This window comes from Schistocerca cancellata, chromosome 9 (assembly GCF_023864275.1).
Source record: "Schistocerca cancellata isolate TAMUIC-IGC-003103 chromosome 9, iqSchCanc2.1, whole genome shotgun sequence".
In the NCBI taxonomy this organism is placed as follows: domain Eukaryota; kingdom Metazoa; phylum Arthropoda; class Insecta; order Orthoptera; family Acrididae; genus Schistocerca; species Schistocerca cancellata.
The window spans coordinates 426,456,140-426,478,526 of NC_064634.1; positions in this window are offsets into that span (position 1 = coordinate 426,456,140).

Genomic DNA, 22,387 nt, shown 5'->3' on the forward strand with positions numbered 1-22,387 from the left:
TACTTACTTGTGTACCTGGTGCAAGAAATTTATTTTATATAGGAATGAGTATCTGACAGCAAGATAAGAACGAGAAACGTCGACATGTAATCAAAAGGAACCAGAGTAATAGTCATTTTTTGTGGACAGTGATAAGACGCCTGGAAAAGATTGTTTAGCGTGAATGACCACAGAATGCAGAGTAACAAAACTGTATATATCGGATCACAAGCCCAGGTGTGACCCCAAAATTATCGACAACCGCCTTATAGATTTTCATTATGTGTCCTTAGCTAAAGAGCATTGTATTACCAGCTTGGGGACTGCAATATACAGCTATAGAATGGACCACGCGTTTGACGCTGTGCAACATTATATACGTGTTTTGAACTCTAACAAACAGTATTTACAGTGTGCTTCTCTGTACTCTCGACCAAACATAACCATGCGGTGTCAGCTAACAAGTACCTTATAAAACAGTTGCTGCTAGTTTTTTTGGTAACATTCTGCTATATATCTATAGAGGTAATACGGATACATACAAGCTGACTGCTCACTTTGACGCTTTCCTGGAAAAGAGAACCATCTGCCTCTAAACTGACATGGATCTGCGTTGAAGGACGACAGAAAGTAGATGGAGTAATCGACTGAGATGGATGATAACGAGGTATGATTTAATGGTAGACTGATGATGCATTTTGGGGAAAGGAAGATGTTATGGCCTGTCATTTATCACGCATTTAACCAGCTTTTTTTCGTTGTTCTTTCAGGGTGTATCAGTTTTTTGGTATAACCTGCGTTCGACTTGTATACAATTGCATGATCCATGTGTGACTTAGAGCGCTTTCTGCCTGCGATCGTTTACAACACAGTCACCAGAGGGCTTCGAGCGCATGTATGATGAATCATGTCCATCAAAGCGATGGAAATCCTAATTCGGCACCCTCCTCTAGATCAGTGGTTCCCAGCCTGAGGGACAAAATGAAATTTTCTGAGGAGTAAAAACTAAATAATTCTATCCTGTTTCAGTCACGAAATTAAATTATTTTCACAAAATCATTACTATTCACAAATTTGTAAGACTCTAATACTGATTACTTACGTTATCTGAGCCGTGGCTGGTTCGAGACATGCTTGTCTTGGGTTAAACCTCGGTTGCAGTCCTGTAGTTTTATTTCTCCTGCGGTTATCGCGATAATGTTGCTGTCCTCTCCGTGAGTGGTAGCAGCAGTGTGTATCGATACTATTACTGCTGTACTGTCTTTGGTGTGGCGGATATAGTTTCCGGCTAGGCGGTGTATGACCAGTCGGTCGGTTGGCGTGGAGCAGCAAGGAAGTCTCTATCGCGCGTGCTGTGGCCGGGGCCGCTGGCGGTGTGCTCGCGTGGTTGGGGTGTGAGGTGCTGCTAGCGAGTGCTACGAAGTTCGTCGCCCACCGATCTTGGACATCAAAGTTGAGTCCTCACTTCACCTACTATCGAACTTCAACTGTTTACATTTCTTCGTTTGAGACTGGTTGTCGCTTTAGGGACATTCCCGCGAGCAACAACGTGTGTGTATTCAAGTCGGCTAAGATGACAGCCGTTTCCCTGTGGAGTTTAACTTAACTTAATTTTGTTCCCTGTTACTGAAGTTAACCAGCGGTATCTTCTCCCTTGTGGACTCTGACGTTCCGGTTGCCTGCCCTAGTCGTTGATATAATTTTCGGCAGTGTATTTTCCTCGTCGTGTTGTTGCTGTCCAGCGCGGCTTGTAGTTCGACAGCTGAGGCGTTGGTTGTTGTGGGCGCCAATATTCTGTGTGTCGTTGTATTGAAATCTTGTGGTCGTTTTGCTGGTTGCGTGAAGCGGAACTGATTTTGTTGACTGGTCGGTCGGCTGTCTGTCAGTTGGGTTGCCTTCAGATTAAGAAGTCGTTAGACAGGCTGCCTGTCTCACCTAAACGAGCGTTAGTGTTACAATCCTAGGCTGACTCTTGGAAACTTCTGAGCGCCGTTCCTTGTAACATAGTAATTTCCCTGTCTGGGTTTTAGTTATTTGGTTGATGTGTGGCCTTCAGCCGAGTATGAATGTCTCGTAAATTAATGTTCTTGTCTCGCCCTTAAGGCATAAGATTGTTATGCTTTTGTATGGAGCCTTCAGCCGAATTTTGCATGAAATGTTTTAAGATATGGTCTTCAGCCTTTTGATTGAAACTCTTCTTATTGTTTAATATGCGGCCTCCAGCCAAGTTCCAATAAAATTAAGTTGCTAAGGCCTTCCACCTGTTTAGATTGAAGATTTTGAAAATATTTTTGGGTGAAACCTACAGAAGAACCTTGTATTTCAATTTCTTGCTTAGGCCTTGTGTCTTGGATTTTGAGTGTGGCCTACAGCCGATCTAAAGTTAATCAAAGGAGGTCGATTAAAGTTTTGAGTGTTTTGCATCCTTGTTGTAATACTGCGTGTTGATAAATAAAGTTTGTATGTTGAGTGCAACTGACAGCAAATTATTTTGGCCCCTTTCCACAAACTAATCCGCTCTGTCATGCTAGCCCAGGCATTACATTGTCAATAATTACATTTTCTCAAGTAGTAGAATTAATCAGGTGGTTGTTGCAGATTCCTCACATAGTCCCATCACTACATACATATGTTGTGCTCTGTCGTGTACCTTGTTGATGATAAAAGTGAGACATATACGTAATAAATGCAAAATATATCAAGAAAACGTCTTCTGTAGGTACTAGATAATATCTGCAGTTGTCCAGAAATTGCTTCATTGCTCGCTTCGAAACAGATAAATGAAATAATCGACAACGGGACACAGCTGTAACTACATAAGGCTAGGTGGAGTATTAAACTGGTTAGGCACGAAGCATTAACAGCCTTAAGTCGTCCAGTTTGTGCTAGTTCAGAAGTGAGGAGTCTGGCAATAAAGTGATTACCAAACAGTGAGTATATTGCACACATCTGAACCTCTTTGATTTAAAATGGTGTCGCAGTGAGCAGGTCAAGCAAATGCTGCAGCTTGGAGCAATAATGCAGGGGAAGGATGTTTTGTAGCACGTGTCTACCCTCACTGTGGCTAGTTACCTTTCTTACCTGAGAAGGAGTTGTGGGCAGCACTCGCAGTCCACTGCAAATTGCTTCATCTTTCATTCCTTTGTTGCACAAGGCGGTAGTTTGATCATCTTAAAGTTTCTCGTCAAGTGAGTGTAATAGAAAACTTGCAGGATGAATGTACATCAACTGTTGCATATATGTTTCCGCCATTGTTAACAGCATTGCATCCTATGCGACTAATATTGTACACAACACGGCATTAACGTTATAGCACATTTAAGTGCAGAACCGTATAGCCTTACGAGTGCGTGTTTACATTCTCTCTTTCTAGCATTTGCCTGGAATGAAATCCAAGCGCTACAACTATACTGTGGAACTGACAGCACAAGTGATTTAGTTAAAATCTTTCAAATTCGTTTCGTCTGGAGCTCGATCATGCATAAACCATATATCTCTTCTTATTAATCGCCTATTATACCACCATATCACTCTAAAATGCATCAGGCTCAAATTTTCTATACACTAATAAAGGGTGCTAACGTCCTTAGCACGTATGCCTCTAGAGAGATCGTCAACTGGATGAGTGACATAAGATTGGTGCAGAACAGTCTTTACAAGACGGTAGTTCAAAAAAATGTTCGAATGTGTGTGAATTCCTAAGGGACCAAACTGCTTAGGTCATCGATCCATAGACTTACGCACTGCTTAAACTAACTTATGCTAAGAACAACACACACCCATGCCCGAGGGAGGACTCGAACCTCGGGCGGTAGGGGCCGCACAGTCCGTGACATGATACGTCAAACCACGCGGCCACTCTGCGCGGTGGACGGTAGTTAACACTATTGAAATAAGAATACCGGTCCACATCACAGACGTCGGTTTGTTGAGCAAGTTTGGAAGACGTGTTACGCTCTTCCCAAAAGCAAAATATCGAAGTGATTACATGGAACTCAGTTCGCTCTGTTCCTTAACAAGGTGTGAATGTAGCGGATATAGTGCGCTCCTATTTCTGGTCAGTTCCAAATTAAATCTGAGGCAATGTTGCAGGGGGGAGGGGTGGTTAAAGACACAGGAACAGTTACAAGATGCATAGAGAAACGATCTGAAGTTTTGCTCAGGATCCACGAGTGTGAAAATACTTTGACTCCCATTCATATAGGTATAGATGGCCAATTGTAATAAAATCTTATCGAATTTATAAAGTATTTCAGCTAAGCAATATAGTTTTTCAACTCCTTTCTGCTGATACTATTTCCTACATTAAGAAACAGTGTTTGTGCCGTGTGGTGTAGACAGTGTAACAGGGTTCACAATATGTCCACATATATATGACCCTGGCAGGGTAGTACAGCGATTGGTTTAGCAGTGATGCAGAAATTGAGAACTGCGCTGCAATGTCATTGTTTTGTTTACGTAACTTCTCGTCGAGAGTGGTGGTTTGGACCTGGAATAATTGAGTAAAATGCTCTGAAATTACGGAAAACCTGTAAAATTACGAAAATTGATGGGAAGTACGTAAAGTTGATGAAAATCAGACAATGGGGGATGAGGGTACTTACGTGCTAGCCTGGGTATATGAAAGTCATTCCATTACTCCAACACTAGGATTGACAACTGATGATGCATACTATCTGTGCTCTATGGACTTAAGTCCTGCAGAATACCCGCTTGTTTCACGTGAGGTTATGCATTTTTTTTTTTTTTTTTTTTTTTTGTCATCAGTCTACTGACTAGTTTGATGCGGCCCGCCACGAATTCCTTTCCTGTGCTAACCTCTTCATCTCAGAGTAGCACTTGCAACCTGCGTCCTCAATTATTTGCTTGACGTACTCCAATCTCTGTCTTCCTCTACAGTTTTTGCCCTCTACAGCTCCCTCTAGTACCATGGAAGTCATTCCCTCATGTCTTAGCAGACGTCCTATCATCCTGTCCCTTCTCCTTATCAGTGTTTTCCACATATTCCTTTCCTCTCCGATTCTGCGTAGAACCTCCTCATTCCTTACCTTATCAGTCCACCTAATTTTCAACATTCGTCTATAGCACCACATCTCAAATGCTTCGATTCTCTTCTGCTACGGTTTTCCCACAGTCCATGTTTCACTACCATACAATGCTGTACTCCAGACGTACATCCTCAGAAATTTCTTCCTCAAATTAAGGCCGGTATTTGATATTAGTAGACTTCTCATGGCCAGAAATGCCTTTTTTGCCATAGCGAGTCTGCTTTTTATGTCCTCCTTGCTCCGTCCGTCATTGGTTATTTTACTGCCTAGGTAGCAGAATTCCTTAACTTCATTGACTTCGTGACCATCAATCCTGATGTTAAGTTTCTCGCTGTTCTCATTTCTACTACTTCTCATTACCTTCGTCTTTCTCCGATTTACTCTCAAACCATACTGTGTACTCATTAAACTGTTCATTCCGTTCAGCAGATCATTTAATTCTTATTCACTTTCACTCAGGATAGCAATGTCATCAGCGAATCGTATCATTGATATCCTTTCACCTTGTATTTTAATTCCACTCCTGACCCTTTCTTTTATTTCCATTATTGCTTCCTCGATGTACAGATTGAAGAGTAGGGGCGAAAGGCTACAGTCTTGTCTTACACCCTTCTTAATACGAGCAATTCGTTCTTGATCGTCCACTCTTATTATTCCCTCTTGGTTGTTGTACATATTGTATATGACCCGTCTCTCCCTATAGCTTACCCCTACTTTTTTCAGAATCTCGAACAGCTTGCACCATTTTATATTGTCGAACGCTTTTTCCAGGTCGACAAATCCTATGAAAGTGTCTTGATTTTTCTTTAGCCTTGCTTCCATTATTAGCCGTAACGGCAGAATTGCCTCTCTCGTCTCTTTACTTTTCCTAAAGCCAAACTGATCGTCACCTAGCGTATTCTCAATTTTCTTTTCCATTCCTCTGTATATTATTCTTGTAAGCATCTTCGATGCATGAGCTGTTAAGCTGATTGTGCGATAATTCTCGCACTTGTCAGCTCTTGCCGTCTTCGGAATTGTGTGGATGATGCTTTTCCGAAAGTCAGATGGTATATCGCCAGACTCATATATTCTACACACCAAAGTGAATAGTCGTTTTGTTGCCACTTCCCCCAATGATTTTATAAATTCTGATGGAATGCTATCTATCCCTTCTGCCTTATTTAACCGTAAGTCCTCCAAAGCTCTTTTAAATTTCGATTCTAATACTGGATCCCCTATCTCTTCTAAATCGACTCCTGTTTCTTCTTCTATCACATCAGACAAATCTTCACCCTCATAGAGGCTTTCAATGTATTCTTTCCACCTATCTGCTCTCTCCTCTGCATTTAACATTGGAATTCCCGTTGCACTCTTAATGTTACCACCGTTGGTTTTAATGTCACCAAAGGTTGTTTTGACTTTCCTGTATGCTGAGTCTGTCCTTCCGACAATCATATCTTTTTCGATGTCTTCACATTTTTCCTGCAGCCATTTCGTCTTAGCTTCCCTGCACTTCCTATTTATTTCATTCCTCAGCGACTTGTATTTCTGTAGTTCTGATTTTCCCGGAACATGTTTGTACTTCCTCCTTTCATCAATCAACTGAAGTATTTCTTCTGTTACCCATGGTTTCCTCGCAGGTACCTTCTTTGTACCTACGTTTTCCTTCCCAACTTCTGTGATGGCCCTTTTTTGAGATGTCCATTCCTGTACCACCTACTGCGCTATTCCTTATTGCTGTATCTATAGCGTTAGAGAACTTCAAACGTATCTCGTCATTCCTTAGTACTTCCGTATCCCACTTCTTTGCGTATTGATTCTTCCTGACTAATGTCTTGAACTTCAACCTACTCTTCATCACTACTATATTGTGATCTGAGTCTATATCTGCTCCTGGGTACGCCTTACAATCCAGTATCTGATTTCGGAATCTCTGTCTGACCATGATGTAATCGAATCTTCCCGTATCTCCCGGCCTTTTCCAAGTATACCTCCTCCTCTTGTGATTCTTGAACAGGGTATTCGCTATTACTAGCTGAAACTTGTTACAGAACTCAATTAGTCTTCCTCCTCTTTCATTCCTTGTCCCAAGCCCATATTCTCCTGTAACCTTTTCTTCTACTCCTTCCCCTACAACTGCATTCCAGTCGCCCATGACCATTAGATTTTCGTCCCCCTTTACATACTGCATTACCCTTTCAATATCCTCATACACTTTCTCTATCTGTTCATCTTCAGCTTGCGACGTCGGCATGTATACCTGAACGATCGTTGTCGGTGTTGGTCTGCTGTCGATTCTGATTAGAACAACCCGGTCACTGAACTGTTCACAGTAACACACCCTCTGCCCTACCTTCCTATTTATAACGAATCCTACACCTGTTATACCATTTTCTGCTGCTGTTGATATTACCCGATACTCATCTGACCAGAAATCCTTGTCTTCCTTCCACTTCACTTCACTGACCCCTTTGCATTTCCCTTTTCAGATTTTCTAGTTTCCCTGCCATGTTCAAGCTTCTGACGTTCCACGCCCCGACTCGTAGAATGTTATCCTTTCGTTGATTATTCAATATTTTTCTCATGGTAACCTCCCCCTTGGCAGTCCCCTCCCGGAGATCCGAATGGGGGACTATTCCGGAATCTTTTGCCAATGGAGAGATCATCATGACACTTCTTCAAATACAGGCCACCTGTCCTGTGGATACACGTTACGTGTCTTTAATGCAGTGGTTTCCATTGCCTTCTGCATCCTCATGTCGTTGATCATTGCTGATACTTCCGCCTTTAGGGGCAATTTCCCACCCCTAGGACAAGAGTGCCCTGAACCTTTATCCGTTCCTTCGCCCTCTTTGACAAGGCCGTTGGCAGAATGAGGCTGACTTCTTATGCCGGAAGTCTTCGGCCGCCAATGCTGATTATTTATCAAAATTTAGGCAGTGGCGGGGATCGAACCCGGGACCGAAGACGTTTTGATTATGAATCAAAGACGCTTCCTCTAGACCACGGGTAGCGTAAAAATAGAAGATGCAGTGTCTAGAGATTTGGGTGTCAGGATGGCTACCACCTAGGACACCGAAATAGCTATCATACACTTGGATGCGATATTCCCCGCCAGTTAGAGCAATCAGTGGTCTTGGTCTCTTAGAAAATAGAACACAGAGACGTCTGATATCCCGTTACTGTGGAACATGAGTTTAAATGTAGAGGAGAGCTACTTGTAAGCGCTCCGCAATATTGCTAACTCTTCCAATTTCCATATACTGATCTCTTCCATATTTTTGCTGATAAGAAACACCGTCTCTGTCTTTTATTTCAATCAAACTGTGTGTTGTAGGAGCAGCTTAACTCATAGAAAACTGGACATGGCATAGTGCCTATGCCATACTGTTACTGGATTTTCACAAGTTACCATACTTTAGAACTGTGATAATGCATGTATGACCCAATTTCTTCTGGCTTAGAAATGAACGCCTGAAAAAGGGGGAAATTTCCCTTTCATATGAGACATTAATTGGTTGACTGCTTGGTGACAGTCTCCCCAACTCTGAGCGCTCGGCAGGGACATTATGTGGATGCCAGAGGATGGGCCTGCAGCTGCCAGCATGGCCGATGCGTGTGTGTGTCTCTCCTGACCTGCCCCCCCCCCCCTTTCCATGACGATGTTAAGTCCCTGCCGGAAATGCAGCTGCAGCTCTCGGCAGTCGGCGGACGGTGTGATCTTCACAATCACGAGTGTGTGTGTGCTCAGCAGAATTAGTGAAAACGCTGCAGTGGAGTAGGGTGCTTGTGTGTTCTGAAACGGTGGTGCGTACAAGACCTAACATATATTTAGCACTACAATCTATTTGTGGCGAAAATTTAATTACTCGATTTGCATAATGTTTGCATGTGATATTCAGAGCGTGAATTATTATTATTATTATTATTATTATTATTATTTCTATGAAAAAGGATCGTCGTAAGATGGTGGTGAGTGTTTAAGCGATCTATTTGACACTTGTCAACTGTTAAACAATTAATATGAAAGGGTAGTCCAAATGGACTATTTCCCTCTATTTCTGATATCAAAATTGCGTCAGCTCTCCCTTTGTCACCAGTATTAGCTAATAGGAACACAGTATTCTGAAGAGAGAACAAAACCTCTGTCTGCATGTTTGGAGACCTTTGTTCACATACACAAACAGGAAGTAGCCACTCGAAAGAGTCAGCAACAGGAAGCGATTTTGGAATTTCCTGATCTACAGAATGCCGTCATTTGATTCTTTTTCTCCGGTCGTGAGATCAAAGGATGCCGACACCTGATATGTGGTCCGTGGTACTTAGTATCGTGATCTGTAATTAGGACATTGGATGGTTTCTGACCTGCTTGGCGTCGCCTGGTCGGCAGAGACACGCACAGGAGACACCAAACTGTGGCTGATATACTGCACTTCATTCTATGCCTCAGCGCTTACAGTTATCATGTCATGGAAAGCGGGGATGCAGGATGCAGACATGAGCTCCCCCTAAGTGGGTGACCTCTGTCTCTTGCAAACTGCATCTTTGAGCTTTGTGATAAGCCATAGACCATTAATAACATTACTAAATGAAAAAAATGGTGTATTATGTCAGTGAGCCTGATTTATTAAAAATAAATAATAAAAAATCAGAGTGTGGAGTTTTGCTCTCGCCACCCACAACATTTTATGTGTCTTATATGCTGTGCTACGATAGCACTGTATTAAACGAGCACAATGCTGTGACAATAATGTTTTTGAAGAGAGTATCTGAACTTTACATGCAACATCAGCACTACTGTACTTCTATTATATCTGGAGTTATGCCCTACAGGAAATACACGTAAAAAAACCAATTGCTTTATTTGCAGCGAATTGTCTCTACCTAGTCGCAACTTACTCCGGAAGCCACACGTGGCGTAAAAGGAACTTAATTATAAAACGTTAACATGGTATTCTAAGATTTTGTCATTTACTCAGTAAAAGGTGAGTGTCTGCCTTCACTTTTCCTCATGACCTATATCTTTGTCTATATTCAGGAAACCACCTTGTGGCGTTTGGCGGAGTATACTTCAGATATCACTCGTCACGGTCATTTCACGACACATGAGTGGGAGGAAGTAATATGTTGGCTGACTCTTTTTGGAACGCAGTATCTCGAAATTTCAATAGTGACGTACGAGGTGCATTCAAGTTCTAAGGCCTCCGATTTTTTTTTCTCTGGACTGGAAAGAGATAGAAACATGCGCATTGTTTTAAAATGAGGCCGCGTTCATTGTCAATACGTCCCAGAGATGGCAGCACCGTATGGCAGATGGAATATTACCGCCAGCGGCGAGAATGAGAACTGTTTTAAATACTTAAAATGGCGACGTTTTCCTTACTTGAACAGCATGCAATCATTCGTTTTCTGAATTTGCGTGGTGTGAAACCAACTGAAATTCATCGACAGTTGAAGGAGACATGTGGTGATGGAGTTATGGATGTGTCGAAAGTGCGTTCGTGGGTGCGACAGTTTAATGAAGGCAGAACATCGTGTGACAACAAACCGAAACAACCTCCGGCTCGCACAAGCCGGTCTGACGACATGATCGAGAAAGTGGAGAGAATTGTTTTGGGGGATCGCCGAATGACTGTTGAACAGATCGCCTCCAGAGTTGGCATTTCTGTGGGTTCTGTGCACACAATCCTGCATGACAACCTGAAAATGCGAAAAGTGTCATCCAGGTGGGTGCCACGAATGTTGACGGACGACCACATGGCTGCCCGTGTTGCATGTTGCCAAGCAATGTTGACGTGCAACGACAGCATGAATGGGACTTTCTTTTCGTCGGTTGTGACAATGGATGAGACGTGGATGCCATTTTTCAATCCAGAGACAAAGCGCCAGTCAGCTCAATAGAAGCACACAGATTCATCGCCACCAAAAAAATTTCGGGTAACCGCTAGTGCTGAAAAAAATTATGGTGTCCATGTTCTGGGACAGCGAGGGCGTAATCCTTACCCATTGCGTTCCAAAGGGCACTACGGTAACACGTGCATCCTACGAAAATATTTTGGAGAACAAATTCCTTGCTGCACTGCAACAAAAACATCCGGGAAGGGCTGCGCGTGTGCTATTTCACCAAGACAACGCACCCGCACATCGAGCTAACGTTACGCAACAGTTTCTTCGTGATAACAACTTTGAAGTGATTCCTCATGCTCCCTACTCACCTGACCTGGCTCCTAGTGACTTTTGGCTTTTTCCAACAATGAAAGACACTCTCCGTGGCCGCACATTCACCAGCCGTGCTGCTATTGCCTCAGCGATTTTCCAGTGGTCAAAACAGACTCCTAAAGAAGCCTTCGCCGCTGCCATGGAATCATGGCGTCAGCGTTGTGAAAAATGTGTACGTCTGCAGGGTGATTACGTAGAGAGGTAACGCCAGTTTCACCGATTTCGGGTGAGTAGTTAATTAGAAAAAAATCGGAGGCCTTAGAACTTGAATGCACCTCCCACAACACTCTTCTAGTGTCTGCCACTGCCGTCTAGCGGTCTCGCGAGGAGTAAACGACCCCTGCCGAAATATCCCGCCCTTCATTGGATCTTATCTATCTCTTGTGTTAAACCTTCGCGGTAAGGGTTCCAGAAGAACCGGCGTAACGACTGTTCTGCAAGCCAACTCTTTCGTTAATGAATTACATTTCCTTAACATTCTCCCAATGCATCTTAATTTGGTGCCTACCTTTCCTACTATTTATTTTATGAGGTCATTGCATTTTATGTCACTCCGGATCGTTACTCCTAGGTATTTTATAGTAGTTAGTGTTTCCAGTGATTTGTTGTCTACAGTGTAATCGAACAGAAGTGGATCTCGTGTGCTATTTGTGTACAATACGTCACATTTGTTTACGTTGAGGATAAACTACCAGCCTCTGTACCATAGGTCGGTCCTTTCCAGATCTTTCTGCTTTTGTCATAGTGTCTTGGCAGGCTAAAAATACTGTTGAGAGCAGAAATGTCCGCGAATAGTATAAAGTAGTTCCAAAATCAACACCGATATTATTAATATACAACCGGCAATGCGGAACTGTCTCGGAGGCCTTTCGGATGTCAAGGAACACGATAACAAGCATCAACAAAGGCGCCTTTATATACAGCGCCCTCGATCTTATGGATGAACAAAAGAAGCTGAGTGTCGCAAGGTAAGTTTGCAGAATTTATGTTGATTTTTATAGAGGCAATTTGTTTTTCGAAAACGTGTTATTGGTCCTGTCCCTCTTTGTCATCCCCGCATTCCGGAGACCTTGTACTACTTTTAGCCACGATTCAGTCAAATAATCTTGCTTTACAACCATCGCCTTGTGGAACATCAGCGTTGTTTCCATCTTTTGTTAGTATCCTGTTTGTTAGTATCCTACTCATTGTACGACATATTGTGTTGTAGCTTCAAACTTTATTTTATGCATCCAGATTTTCAAGACATAATACTGTGCAATCCAGAAAAATAAATAGGCTGCCTCTTCAGTAGATTTATTATTAATAACCACCTTTAGTGGATCACAAAATGCCATGAATGTTGTTCTGTGCTGTGGAATTCATAAAGTGTGCTGTTCCACTCCTTTATTCAATTAAAAAAGAGATCACAGTTGTATTTTTCTGAGTATGTAAAGTAAAAAAATGCATTGCCTGATCGTCAACAAATGAAAGCATAAAGAGGAAGTTATTGCTATTTAAGTCGTTATCAAAGCCTAACTGAAAAAGTTTTCTTTTGCGTTCTCTAATGGCAATGTCGATGAATAAATTAAATTAAACCAGCGAGAAGGAACAGCCTTGTCTTACGCCATGTTAATATTTTTATTCACAAGATACGCAAGGCCTGTTCTTAACACATTTATGTGACTTGTCACATCGATTGTTCAGCACTTCAGTGGCAAGATGATTAGGGATTCCCCTTCCTTGTTTGATGTGCTAAAGCTTGTTCCCTTTCTGTGCATGATGTCCTATAGTTTGTTCTTTAGAAACCTGTCGTAGGTTTTGGAACAGTCGGTAACTACAATGAAGGTGCTGCTGCCCCACTGTATACTTTTTTTCAGTTCTCTTTTACTTTGCGAAAACCTTGGCAGCACAGAATTTAACCTTGCAAAATCTTCTGTGTTCTTCTCTACTAGTTGGTTAGTGGTACTGTCGCCTAATAATGTACCTCAATCATTTATCAGACAAGAAAAAGAATTAATATGCCTAAAGTTCCTTTTCGATTATTTTTTATGTCATTCGCTTCACAGTACACACACACATACACACACCCGTGTACATGCACCTACGGAAAAGTGTTGCATGAAGCAATAGTCCAAAATGCATCGAATTCTGTCAAGTCATTTACCTCATGACGGAAATTAAATGATTAAACTTTTATTTCACTCGTCAGGCCACAATAAACTAAATAGAAACACTTTAATGAAAGAAAAGAATTGATTACCTACTGTGAACAAACGTGTGAGTAAAAATGTAATTACCAAAACGCATTTATTCAATTTGAGTGAAGTGGATTCCAGTCCAGTAACGTCCTGCGATTATGAACACCATCCCAATCTTGGAAATGTGTTTAAATGATAGCAGAACCTTCCCCATTCTGCTATCGAGAAATCAATGGGCTGTTTGCGCTTAAGTTTACTAATCGTTTCCGTATTAATAGACCAACCCCACGAGCCAGAAACATATTTTTTCCACACAAACACAACGCATCTCATACAGAAAAAATACACTCCTGGAAATTGAAATAAGAACACCGTGAATTCATTGTCCCAGGAAGGCGAAACTTTATTGACACATTCCTGGAGCCAGATACATCACATGATCACACTGACAGAACGACAGGCACATAGACACAGGCAACAGAGCATGCACAATGTCGGCACTAGTACAGTGTATATCCACCTTTCGCAGCAATGCAGGCTGCTATTCTCCCATGGAGACGATCGTAGAGATGCTGGATGTAGTCCTGTGGAACGGTTTGCCATGCCATTTCCACCTGGCGCCTCAGTTGGACCAGCGTTCGTGCTGGACGTGCAGACCGCGTGAGACGACGCTTCATCCAGTCCCAAACATGCTCAATGGGGGACAGATCCGGAGATCTTGCTGGCCAGGGTAGTTGACTTACACCTTCTAGAGCACGTTGGGTGGCACGGGATACATGCGGACGTGCATTGTCCTGTTGGAACAGCAAGTTCCCTTGCCGGTCTAGGAATGGTAGAACGATGGGTTCGATGACGGTTTGGATGTACCGTGCACTATTCAGTGTCCCCTCGACGATCACCAGTGGTGTACGGCCAGTGTAGGAGATCGCTCCCCACACCATGATGCCGGGTGTTGGCCCTGTGTGCCTCGGTCGTATGCAGTCCTGATTGTGGCGCTCACCTGCACGGCGCCAAACACGCATACGACCATCATTGGCACCAAGGCAGAAGCGACTCTCATCGCTGAAGACGACACGTCTCCATTCGTCCCTCCATTCACGCCTGTCGCGACACCACTGGAGGCGGGCTGCACGATGTTGGGGCGTGAGCGGAAGACGGCCTAACGGTGTGCGGGACCGTAGCCCAGCTTCATGGAGACGGTTGCGAATGGTCCTCGCCGATACCCCAGGAGCAACAGTGTCCCTAATTTGCTGGGAAGTGGCGGTGCGGTCCCCTACGGCACTGCGTAGGATCCTACGGTCTTGGCGTGCATCCGTGCGTCGCTGCGGTCCGGTCCCAGGTCGACGGGCACGTGCACCTTCCGCCGACCACTGGCGACAACATCGATGTACTGTGGAGACCTCACGCCCCACGTGTTGAGCAATTCGGCGGTACGTCCACCCGGCCTCCCGCATGCCCACTATACGCCCTCGCTCAAAGTCCGTCAACTGCACATACGGTTCACGTCCACGCTGTCGCGGCATGCTACCAGTGTTAAAGACTGCGATGGAGCTCCGTATGCCACGGCAAACTGGCTGACACTGACGGCGGCGGTTCACAAATGCTGCGCAGCTAGCGCCATTCGACGGCCAACACCGCGGTTCCTGGTGTGTCCGCTGTGCCGTGCGTGTGATCATTGCTTGTACAGCACTCTCGCAGTGTCCGGAGCAAGTATGGTGGGTCTGACACACCGGTGTCAATGTGTTCTTTTTTCCATTTCCAGGAGTGTATTTCTGCGCCTTTACGTTTCGTCAGTTGGATGTCTGCTCTCACTGCAGCTGCGCTGTTCCTGTTTCCTTGCCACCCTCAGACACCCTCATTCAGGCTGTCCGAACTTGCGTGCCCGCCTTAGAGCAACAGGTCGCTCATGCATATAGGTGGGCGTCAGTCAGTAAACAATACGGGAAAGTGTTGGAATATATTAAGCTAATCCACAGAAAGTTTCAAGTCCTATCGACCGCGGTTTTCTCGCAGTGACAGGAAAATTCAGCTCTTACAGCCCACATGCACATGTGGACTCGTCTGTCAACCCACTCGCCAAGCGGGTCAGTCTCGACCTGCTTCCCTGTGTGAGGGCAAAAGGGCTCATGGTCGGGTCTGTGGCCTGTGTCTGCCGGTTCCACCAGCGAGCCTCTACCTGTTCAATGCAACTGTTAACTTACCAGCCACATTCCATCAGTACAGCGAGGTGGTCGCCAGCGTTCACACTGAGTCACCAGGTTTGTGGCTGTAGCTGGTGATCAGGTCAGCAGACCAGTGGATCTGTGAATGGGCGTCTTTAAGGCCCTCGTGCAGAGATAGACTATTCCACCAACCCGCTCATCGAGCAAGTCAACCTCGACACAGGAGCTTGCGTGTGGGCGATGGGCTCACGGTGGGATCCTCAGTACGAGCTCTCCACGAGAGCGCCTCTGCCTGCCAACTGCTACCATACTCGTAGGGTCCGCCAAGTGGTCGCCTGTGCCAACGCACAATCGGACAGGTCGCGACATGGTTGGTGAATGGCTTGGCAGGCTGTTCAGGCTGTCAATGGGCGCTTTAACAGCGGGCAAGTTATATAGGTTACCTGTTACTGTCCAAGAGGTTCTATGATACGTTAAACCACCACTTCAAGTCGGTTTGTACACAATTTTGTGCTGTAATACCACTTATCTGTGAATTTCTGGGAACGTTCTCGCAATTAGTTATCTGCAAAAATACCTGCACCTCCTCTGTTCCACCTTTCACCGATAGTTACATTCCGGACTCCAGAGGTGCCAATTATTTCGTCTCGCATCTAGAAAAATAAATGAAGTTATTTGGTCAGCACCTTTATCATGGTCCATACTTCTTTTAGTGTGTAGTGAAGCATAAACGTGTCTACAGTGAGAGAACAGAAAGTGCGTTACTGTTTCCCTCTAAAATGAATTATCTTAGGAATTTGATCTGCCTTGCCTCACAGATAGAGGCATCAGTTTGCAAAAAGCTGTAAAATGTCATGGATATTGACTAGTAGCTAGTGTACCAATAGACAGTCCCTTCTGACACTATTTTGTCCAGTATAAGCTCTAGCCTTATTTCATAATTCGTTCGAAGCTAGATCGTTAAATGAATTTTCGGGCGCAAATTGGTTTTAATTCAGATTTCCTGGTCCTTGGAACATTAAATTCTCCAGTAGCTTCCCATTTTCTTTTTGATCTCTTCATTGCTGATCAGATATCCAGAACACATTAACTCTGACATTATAGAAAAATTCTTCATACGCAAGATCATACCGAGTATTAGAAAACTTTGTAATTATTGTTGTCATATCTCACAATGCTTTTCCCAACTTAAAGTAGCTACTAGAATGTCATCTACACCCACGGCCAATTTTGAACTTAGTTCTCTACCCAGTCATTTTATTAAAATAGAAACGGCTATGTTTAGCCTAAATGGGACAATGCACTTTTAAAAGCACGTTCTGCCAAACGAAACTACTTGTGAGACGCTTTTCTTGTTGCAACTGCCGTCATCTTGCATTTAAATCTAAAATGGTCATATGCTTCATGTAACTAAACCGTTATACTATTTAATCTAGATTTTCAGGCTTATCATATCCTCTTTGAGATAATATTGGATAACACTAGATGTACTTTTCATTCCATAGATCCATAGTGAATAGGTTGTAGAGGACATAAAACATGTCTGACAACAAGAATATACAATATACATTTACAAAGAGAAAACGAAGCTATGCTAAAATACTTTCCGCAGATGCCAAGTTAAATGATCCTCATGGTAGTGGGGCTAGACAACAAATTTTAGATATATTTGCATTTGATAAATAATAACCTTAATCATGTTAACAGAATCTTCCGTCGGTTCTTAGTAGAACATCATTATAATCAATGCAAACGCACCAGTTTGCTATTGTTCTACTATATTACTTTTATTGTGTTAACCGATTTTCGGCTTACAAGGCCATCTTCAGACATTTACTGAGTATTGTCACCAAAGAAGTTACAATGTTTGCAAACAACATTGGAAGAGAAGTAACACGTCTAGACTGAACATAAAGATACAGAAAGTAATATCTTTGACAGTGCGGTGGTAAACCAATGACGAAGTAAAAAATTGAACAGTAAATAAATACAAGTGGAGTAGACAGGAAAAACTTTAACACAAAACAGGTGTTAAGTAAGCATACTGTTCTTATTTTGTGTTAAATGTTTTCCTGTCTGCTCCGTTGGATGTTTATTAATATTCAGTAATGATAACTTCTGATGTTGATTACCTTTAGTTGTATGTTGGCGCTGGTGTTTACAGTGTGTGTGTGTGTGTGTGTGTGTGTGTGTGTGTGTGTGTGTTATTTGTTTCAGCATATTCTTTGCATACCAAGGCTTTGAATTTCCTTGCACTGCACTCTCTCGTTGCATTCGTGCCTTGAAAATGACAGGGTGTGCACTTGTCGAATCATTCATGGTTGTTGAAGATGTCACCCAGTTGCAATCCTGTAATCTATATGTACCTTTTATATGCATGACAAAATTCAGGTTTCACAAAGATATTGTTGTTACTGGTGTACAGCAATCTCAAATTACTTCACAAAAATAACAGGTTCTTTTTAACTGTGAAGTTAATGACTTTTATTATTACTAAGGGATGAGTATCATTGGCACATACTCCAAGTTATAATTGTTACCTGATAAAGCCAACACACCATTTGAGGTTGACTTGATTCTGAATAAAAATGAAGTGGCTTGGCTGCACAAACTACAGTATGTTACTGTGATTCAGTGCATGTCCATTTCCGAAGTTTCACAATTGGAAGGACATCAACAAGTAATTGGCATACCGATAGCTGCACCACTTACAGTCTTTCAATATTGTAACAGCATTTCCAAAATTCTCCGTAGACTACTTCTCCACCAATTGAAGCATGTGCATAGTTAATACAGAGCGAGTCCATTATAAGTGACATAGCTAAACAGGTATGAGCACAATTTAAAATATCATATAGGTTTGAAAATTCCTCCATGTACAATGACTCATCAATGATGTCACAGGGGAGGAAAAAAAGGATAAGGAGGAAGGGTGGTAGGCCAATTACCCAATTATCCTATTCGTCAAATGGTGGGAAAATTAAAAAGCATTCGATGGACCTGTGAATGTGAGCACAGCCTCCATGATGTCACAAACCAAGATGGCTGACATGGAGATGTGAACACAGCCTCTACAACGTCACGAGCCAAGATGGCGATTCAGGATGGTTCCACTGATCGTACAAGCACAGTTTTGAGATTATCTGCATCAATTTCACTTAATTACAGGACGGAGGACCTGGAGAAATGAGCACAGTATAAAGTGTCGTAAAGGTCCACCAAACCAAAACTTGGTTTTCCTTGACACCACAGTGGCCTAGACCACTAGTGTTCAGTTTAACATGGCGGTAGTCCAGTTATCCTAAGTTTAAACTTTTATGGTAGGTATTTATTTAAGATCAAAGCAATTCACCCACACATCTCTGCCATCGCAGTCTCCCACATCAAATTTACAGCAAACGTGCTGACTTGCCTAGGCCTGCCATGTGAATCCCTCTTGGATGGGGTTTCATTGCAGCATTGACAGCTCTGCTGCTGCTGCTGCTGCTGTTGGATGCATTCAATCCATAATCATGATGGCCTTAGGTGATGTTGCGAGCTCCTGATGCACTACACACTAGCTTTCCTACTCTACTACATAAAGGAAGAAAACACTTTGGTGGTAGTATGTACTGTGATGGTCAATGTGTATGGTGTAGTGACCTTGCCATGTGGTTTGGCATGTGGGCAGCTGATGGAGCAATGTTCGTTTGGAGAAATGAACATAGCTCTCCCATTCTGTCCCACAAAACACACACACACACACACACACACACACACACACACACACACACACACACGTGCACATATGCATATGCACATCGGTAACTGTTCAAACATTACGATAATCTACATTTTATTTGCACGACTGTAGTGAAAATTAGCTCATATTGGGTAGGTGGGTGACAATGGAAAGTAGATGAAACTGACGAATCCCAGCTCAAATTGTACATTCATAAATTGCCTCAGATAGTAAATGGAGGTGTCTAGGTTGATACTGCCACCAACGATCATTCTGTTGGAATGAAAGAAAAATATCGCAATTGGTGAACTGTAGCTGGACGTAAATTTCTTAAATAATATATTCCGCTAACTACCAAAGTTATGTGTCATGCTGAATCGACGTATATCAAAAGGCTGGTAAGCATATTTTCACTTTTGCTGCATGTACTTTGCTACTAGAACTCTGCCTGGATACAAACACTTACAAATTCATATCGCACCAAAATGTACATTCAACACGAAAAATAGTTGCTTATTAAAGAATAATACTGTAATGCATCAAAACGTATGCGTCATTGCAGTCCCTATGCAGTTGCTCTACTGGAGTTTCATCCCCTTAATGTCTGTGGTTATTCTGTGAGGGTGTGTGAAACTCTATACAGGGAAACCTCTCTAGGTGAATGTATGTCAGGCACTGGAAATAGATTTATTGTATTGGAATGTTGATAGCATCGCATTCCAGACTAGTAAGAGAACAGAAAACGTCCAGTTACAAAATTAGAGAATGTTTAAGTGTGAAGTTATGTTACTTACAGAGCATGCCTTCTGTGTTGGGACACACTGTCACTTGTAACTGTTCCAAACAACCATTGTTTTAAGCCATATTCCAACAGGCAGCTGACTTCTGTGTGTGTACTAACGACATAATGCGGAGCGCCGGCTGTGGCTACAGAGTTACAGTCATTCGACAGAAGTCTTCCAGTGGGCCGGATGTAGTCCCATAGCGTGAAGTAGGCTTCTGACTTGCAGAGTCTCCACTCACAGGCCTGATGAGGCACAGTGTTTGCAAAGTCTTGATGACAGTCGCCTACCCTTCTGAAGTCTCTTGACATAAGACATGGCTGGCAGCTCAGTGTTGCAATGTGTGGTGCAGTCACTTGCCTGAGGAAGGTGGCAGCGCATTTGTTCGCAGAGGGGGCACAGTGTCGAGAAGCTCGTGCATTGGTCAAAATACAGACAGGATTGTTTCTATCCCATTCCTCTCCAAAGGATTAAACCTAGAACAAGTCAGCTCGTTTGCTGCACCGTGACAGATCCTCACTAGATCTGCAGCGCCAAAATATCATTCGCATAGATTCTCAGCTATTAACAGCTCACAGCCACAACAGTGCGAACAGTTCCATCAGATAACAATTCCAGCAGATAACAAGTGTGTTAAGAAGGCCAGAGTATGGATCTGAATTTCAACTCATGTGATAGTTCTTTGTGTATGGTCAAACACTGCAGCTATAAATCCAAACAGAGATCGTCTGAGTTTCTATGTCGTTTATAGGAAAATAATTTAACATATATATATGGACAGAACACAAATCTTCTGAGGTGTCTGTTACCCATATTGTTACATACAGAAACAAAATTTTTATCAGTTTAGGAAATAAATGGTTATTCCACACTTCATGCCACAATAAAAACATCTGGCAGGGGGTATATTGTTAGTGCGAAAAAGTGTCTAACCACACCATGGAACTAGAGGTCGTACCTTAATATCATGTTCTGTAGTCACAATGCTTTATTAAATCAGTAAGATGGCTATGGAATCAAAACCTGTCTTTGAGTCTGTCTAATAAATTTTCACGTAGTTCACAGGTACATTAACCATTGCAGCAAATGAATGGTCGTTAAAAGTAGTTACGCCAGAGGTTTTAAAACTCAGCAAATTCCTTTTCAGCTTCTAGATTCAAAATGTGGTATTCTTGAAGCCCAGTGAGTACAGTGCAGAACGCAGCACAAAATACTGGTTGTCAGTAAGAAAAATGCCTCGTACCACATTAAGCTGCATAGCTTAATGTCATGTTCTTTAGTTAAGGAGATACTGTTCAAGGCATTTTATAAGATCGGTAAGACGGTACCCTAATTTTAAATGTCTGTGTCATGTCAGTTTTATGCAAGCATTTACAGCAGTACTTCTGCTGTGTGTCATAGGATGTGTATGAAACCTGAAGTTCTATTCCAGTATTTATGTAATTTGTTTATTTACTCGGATGTTTTATTTCAATAATACAACCATCTGCAGTAGCTTGTGCGATCGCAACACCAAGTGCTACATCACCAGGTGCACCACACCGAGCTGCGATATGGCGCCTGTTTGTCTGTCAATGGCAATCACTGCCTGAATAATCCACACCCTCGGCCCCTCCCCCTTCCCCCGAGAAAGCAGTCCTGTGCTGAGCAGCGAAGCTCACAGCAGAAGCAAGGAGCGGCAGGGTTGGAACACCTGCGTGGAGTGACGTTTGCGTGGAGTGACGTTTGCACGGAGTGACACTTGCCCGGAGCCAGGGGCTCTTGCCGGACTAACTGGCGTATTACAGATACAGGCATACTAAGAAGTCTAACAGTTCAGCACAGTTGCATGTGCGAGCTCATGCCACTGCAGTATCGCATCGTGGTGGCTCATTAACTTGTGTCGTGTCAAATTTGTTTTTAAGACTGTTGTATTAATGAGAACTGACAATGAAATTTAACGTAATGAGAACTGACAATGAAATTCATCATCTCTTTTAATATTGTGATGATGCAAAGAACGGGGGGCAGCTAAGTAAAAGAAAAACGTGGTATATCGTATGATTGTCGCAGCCTTATGACTGCCGTTTTAGAAGGAAATTTAAGTTGACGAATTTATGTTTCGTTTCCATTTCATTTAAGGGGCTCCGGAAAGGCTCAAAATCATGAAAAGTTCAATTTTTACTTTTTTGCGTTTTCTGAATCTGCAGACTATTACCTTTTAATAGATATATAATTTATTCAATTCCGAAGACTACAACTATTTTTAATTTTTTTTAAATGTATTCTACATGGGCGTGACCCACTGTGGCGCTGTTAAACTGCTGTCAAATGG